This window comes from Bos javanicus, chromosome 1 (genome assembly GCF_032452875.1).
Source record: "Bos javanicus breed banteng chromosome 1, ARS-OSU_banteng_1.0, whole genome shotgun sequence".
Classification (NCBI taxonomy): domain Eukaryota; kingdom Metazoa; phylum Chordata; class Mammalia; order Artiodactyla; family Bovidae; genus Bos; species Bos javanicus.
In genome coordinates, this window is record NC_083868.1 from 10,534,850 (window position 1) to 10,541,163 (window position 6,314).

A 6,314-nucleotide genomic window follows, 5' to 3' on the forward strand; every position below is an offset into this window, starting at 1 on the left:
TGGGATTTTCCAGGCAAGAATACTGGAGTGGGTTGCCATTCCCTTCTCCAGGAGATCTTCCTAAACCAGGGATCAAACCTGCGTCTCCTGCATTGACAGGCAGATTCTTGACCACTGAGCCATCTGGGAAGCATCCAACCAACAGGAGACACGAATTAAAGGAGCCAGCCTCCCTGTCCTTCACTGGAACATCCCTAACGGAATTCTCAAAGGTCTCCAATAAAAGTGATTACCAACTGTCCACAGAAGAAGCCAGCTCAGTAACTTGGCATTTCTCCCATACCGTGTCTCACTGCCCCACCCCCTCAGCCCTGCTTCCTGGGATCAACTCAAGTAAACCATGTGTGCCCACGTATTGTCTCATGCCCTGCTTTCAGGGAGACTCAGATTAAGTCTGTCTTCTTGATGACAACTGGAAATCATGAGTGAGACACTCTAAAGTTCATAGTCCCCTTATCTAGGATGATGACAATCAAAACTCTTCTTCCTTTTGTCTAACAACATCAGGTTTGTTTAGGGAGATATATGTCTGCCACTCTGCTGGGGCCAATACAGTTTTCCCATGATGAAGAATTTTATCACATATTGGCTGAAAGAGTTACGATGACTGGCCCACAAATAGTAACATCTGACTGCATTTTTTTTTTTTTGAATCTCTAAATCATTGTTCCTCATTTTCACTGCCTTAGAATATATGCTCAGAGAAGGCAATGGCACCCTACTCCAGTACTCTTGCCTGGAAAACCCCATGGATGGAGGAGCCTGGAAGGCTGCAGTCCATGGGGTCGCTGAGGGTCAGACACGACTGAGTGACTTCACTTTCACTTTTCACTTTCATGCATTGGAGAAGGAAATGGCAACCCACTCCAGTGTTCTTGCCTGGAGAATCCCAGGGACAGGGGAGCCTGGTGGGCTGCCGTCTATGAGGTCGCACAGAGTCGGACACGACTGAAGCGACTTAGCAGCAGAATATATGCTAGGTGACTTGTATCCACTGTTCAGTTCATTCTAAGACTTAACACCTGCCCTTCATTAATACTATTAGACTTATTGCTTAGAGTTGATTTGGGGAAAAAGTAGGTATATTGTCCTTGAAATTAAATCTTTCAAAACAAGGCAGAGACTTTTTGGAATGAACATTCTTGAAACTTTTAAAAATTTACAATAGTATTAGTTAAACATTTAAAAAGTAAATGTATTTGCATTTACTAATATGAAAACAAATTTTCATTGGCAAAACACAAATTCTCTCAACAGTTCTTACAGTAATTTTATTTATTACTTTGCTTTCATTTGGACTCTTCCTTAATGAACTCTTATACCTTTAAAGAAATGATTTTTTCACAAAATACTAACAATACCTTACATTTGCATGGTCCTTTCAAGTACTGAAATGACTTTAACTTGAATTTTTTTTCAATTGAGGCTCAGAAAATACTTTGTGAGATAATGATAATACCCAGTTTCACAAACAAGGAAACTGAGACCACACTGCTAATAGGGAGCAATGTCAGAATCCAAATCTAGGTCTTCCAGCTCCAGGTCTTTTGTCTCATAAGTATTAACACTTCTATGAAGAATGCCTCAAAAATCATTTCAAGAATTCCAGAGTAAAGTAGAAGCACATTTCTCAGCAATGTTATTCAAAAAAAAGAGACAAACACGAAATCTCACCTTCATGGAATGAACAGCAGAAACAAGTAAATACCTCAGTCAATCAAGAAGAGACACTGGTCACCTCTGAGGTGTTCAGACTCCAGGAAACAGAGTTTCATTGAGCATGCAATCCTGATAAGTTCAACAACCTGATAAAAAAGGAGAGCTTTAAAGGACTCATTTTGGTTTATCAAATCAGTGATCCATAAAGTTAAAAATCTCTCTAAAGTGGGACCTGACATGACAGACTGCAACAATTCTGTGTGGGCTGTTTGAATTTATCACTTTAATGGCATTCTGCATTTGCCTGATTGACTAGAGCAAATCTTAGAGACATGCTGACGCTCAGGAAACAAGTGACCATTAATCAAGTACATGGTATGGTATAAACACTAGGGCTCCTCCGTAGGTCCACTGGACACCCCGTGACTTGCTTCTGTCTGACTATGTTCACTTTGTTATGCTTTTGTCTTACTAGCTTTTACATTAATATTTTTTGGAAGTGGATTCCCATCCCTCATATAAAATGTATTTGGTACTCTGTGACCGGGAATAGTTTAAAAAATCACTTAAATGAATTCAGTTCAGTTCAGTCGCTCAGTCATGTACGACTCTTTGCGACCCCATGAATCGCAGCACGCCAGGCCTCCCTCTCCATCACCAACTCCCGGAGTTCACTCAGACTCACGTCCATCGAGTCAGTGATGCCATCCAGCCATCTCATCCTCTGTCGTCCCCTTCTCCTCCTGACCCCAATCCCTCCCAGCATCAAAGTCTTTTCCAGTGAGTCAACTCTTAGCATGAGGTGGCCAAAGTACTGGAGTTTCAGTGTTAGCATCATTCCTTCTAAAGAAATCCTAGGGCTGATCTCCCTCAGAATGGACTGGTTGGATCTCCTTGCAGTCCAAGGGACTCTCAAGAGTCTTCTCCAACACCAGAGTTCAAAAGCATCAATTCTTCGGCACTCAGCTTTCTTCACAGTCCAACTCTCACATCCATACACGACCACTGGAAAAACTATAGCCTTGACTAGACGGACCTTTGTTGGCAAAATAATGTCTCTGCTTTTCAATATGCTACACTTTCAAAAAATATTACTTAAGAGCATTAACGTTGATGGTACAGAAAAGCAAATCTTTTGTGATCACAAAATCCAGGACCAGTTCTCAGTAACAAATGAAAAAGTAATCGTTGCAACAACAACAAAAAAAGGATGATTAAGTGAATCTTGACCAAAGGAAGAGAAGAAGGTCCTAAAGCTTTGTCCTTGGCAGAAATCATATTGGTCACTCAACTCCACCAACTTTAAGCTGTTAATCAAGGCTTTCTTATTCCAGGTGTTGAAATTAACTTTGTGAGCAAAGCTTAGTCTTCTTAGTCTTCATCAGGCATTCTTTTTATAACCAATACAAAAAAAAAAAAAACTTTCCAGGAATACATTTCATCCTTCTTTTTTAATAACATACTGAGTCAGTTAAATATTTTATAAGTTTGACATTTAATTTTAAAATCTAATGAGTTGTTTTCCCTTTCTCTTCCTCTCCTTCTTCAACAATTTAATAATAAATCCAGTAAGTAGGACATAGGGTGCAGTAAAGTAAGCAAATAGGCCAGTAGGGATTGGGATGTAGAGAGCTGAATGGTCCAGCTCAGGGTGCCAGAAACAGAAATGAGTAAGAAGGACATATGTTTGGGAAAGCTATCCAGAGTATCGTGTCACAACCCAAAGAGTGCAGAAGCATCCTCATAGGAGGGTCATCTGGCACAGGGTATGGGAGGCCAAGCAGAGTGAGGAGAGCTTCCATGCAGAGCAGGGAATAGCAGGGGCAATGGAAGCCGGGTTACATATGGGGGAGGTGATCAAATAAGTACACACCTTCAATATAATTGGAGCTACTCACTGTTAGAGAGGGAAGACACAAACAAAGAAATGGAAAAAACAGAAAGAACTCAATGGTGTTGGATGTATGCCTAGTCACTCAGTTGTGTCCGATTTTTTGCAACCCCATGGACTGTAGCCTGCCAGGCTCCTCTGTCCATGGGGATTCTCCAGGCAAGAATACTAGAGTGGGTTGCCATGCCCTCCTCCAGGGGATCTTCCCAACCCAGGGATAGAAGCCAGGTCTCCCACCTTGCAGGTAGATTCTTTACCTTCTGAGCCACCAGGAAAGCTCAGTGGTGTTGGCCAGACACTGAAAATGTTGGTATGAATTCATGGATTTTAATATATACATCAATTGATTGATTGAAGTAAAAAGAAATATATATGTGTATATGTGTGCATATTATCATATAGTCCCTTAGTTTTGCCCTCTGAGATACTGTGAAAGCAGTGACACCTCAGTAGCAATAAGCACATTAAACACCTGCTCTTGGCTTCTAAATACTACTGTCACTGAAAAGAAACAAGACTTCTTAGAAAAATGACCAACTCTAAGATAAACCAGGGAATGTATAAGATAGGCCTCAAATGTTATGTGGTACTAGAAAGTAAATAAATGTTCAAAGAATAACAGAGAAGCATCAAAAAAAATGTATAAACAATCAAAGTGGCTCCCATAACAATAATTTAAGCGTCAAAATAAATAAAGACAGTAGTGGATTTGGGGCTTCCCAAGCGGCACTAGTGGTAAAGAATCCACCTGCCAGTGCAGGAGACATAAGAGATGTGGGTTTGATCCCTGGGTTAGGAAGATCCCCTGGAGGAGGGCATGGCAATCTACTCCAGTATTCTTGCCTGGAGAATCTCAAGGACAGAGGAGCTTGGCGGGCTACAGTCCCTGGGGTCACATAGAGTCAGACACGACTGAAGAGACAGCTGTAGCAACAGCAGCAGCAGCAGTGGATTTTAGTCCATAAAATAAAATAGTTGACCACAGTTCATAAAAAGATACACAAATAAAGGAATAACTTGAAAATCTGAAGATGACTGAGATGTTTGTGTTGTTTTAAAACTGTCACCATAAGACAGTTATTATTCACAAATGAAAAAAGACTAAGTTTACTGTGAAGAAACCTGGTAGGTATCACTTTAACCTAATGATCAAAGTGAACATCACCTGTAATTGGACAAGTCACAATCCTATACCACAGACACGATGCACTGGGAAAGAGCAGTACCACTCTTGTGATATTCCTTCCAAAGATGCATGAATTCTCGTGCAAGGTAATATTAGACAAGTTGCGTTCAACAGATTAGGGGGTCAAAAATTCTTTGTACTACTCTTTCAACTTCCTATAATTTCTTGATTGTTTCAAAAATTTTTAAGTTTAATGAGTTGTTATAATAAATATTTGGTATAAATTTATAAGGGCATAAAATAGATGAACTTTAACTCCCATAAAACGAAACAAATGTGTATAACCTACATAAATAGGTTCTCATTTAAATGATGTTCTCATTCTAAACCCTACCCTTGTTGTTGTGACACCCACTAAGTTGTGTTCGATTCTTTGGCGACCCCGTGGAGTGTAGCCCACCAGGCTCCTGTGTCCATGGGATTCTCCAGGCAAGACTACTGGAGCGGGTTGCCATTTCCTTCCCCAGATAACCTTCCCGACCCAAGGATCAAACCTGTGTCTCCTGCGTTGGCACACAGATTCTCTATCACTGAGCCACCAGGAAACCCAAACCCTACCTTAAAGTTTAGATCAAAACAAACTGATTAAAACAAATTAAAAACAGCTTAGTTTACTATATGACATAAATAATACAGAGAATGGGGAGAAATTGAACAAATTAAATTTGACTCAGCTATTGCCTATCCCTTAACCCACACCTAAGGAGAAGTTGAGGAAATCATTCAATAGAATATAGTTCTATTTAGCTTCATACTCTTGCAAAAATAAGATTTGTCGCACTTGTTTTGCCCTCTTTGGATTCTTCCATACAGATTTGACTGCGTTACATCAAATCAAAAGGAAGAAGGAAATAATTTTATGGCTGAAGAAAATACAGCCTCCTTTCTTTGTAAAAGATTTAAACATTTGTATTAAAATTTGGTTCATTAAGTTTCTCTGGTAGCATTTGTCTCATTATACCAGTGATTGGTAACTGGTAAACAATAATGTTGCAGATTGTCATTCCAGCTTGCCAAGTCTGAGATGGATGTTCCAGAATGGTGTTTCCTCTCCCAAATACTGTTATTGTGACCCATATGTGATTACAGTCCGCCATTTTTCCAACTGGTTTCTCTTAAGCACTTACCATTATCTGGCATGTGTCCTCCTGTCCTCCTGTCATAGTGGTGAGCAACGAAAAAGTGGACTGGAAGAGTCCAGAGCAGACTCTGCCACAATCTCACCATGATGTCAGATAAATCACTTAATCCTAGTATGTCTCAGTTCCCACTCCTAAAATACTGGAGTACCAAGCAAGACAATTTCTTGTGTTTCTTTGAACTTGCCGTATGTCTTCTTCATTTTCATTCAAGTTATTGTCTTATTTAAATTGTAAATGACCAACTTTAATTTCTTATTCATTATCTCAACTTGTCTAGTACAATTTTTTTTTGTTGTGGTTTTTTGGAGATTTTTGTTTATCATAGGGCCTCAGACATGTTAACAAATTGTCAATATCTTTGTCTTAAATTTGTAGAAAATTTTTACAATAGTGCAGAAATTATACACAATAAGCACACTTATTTTGGTGCTGTTTC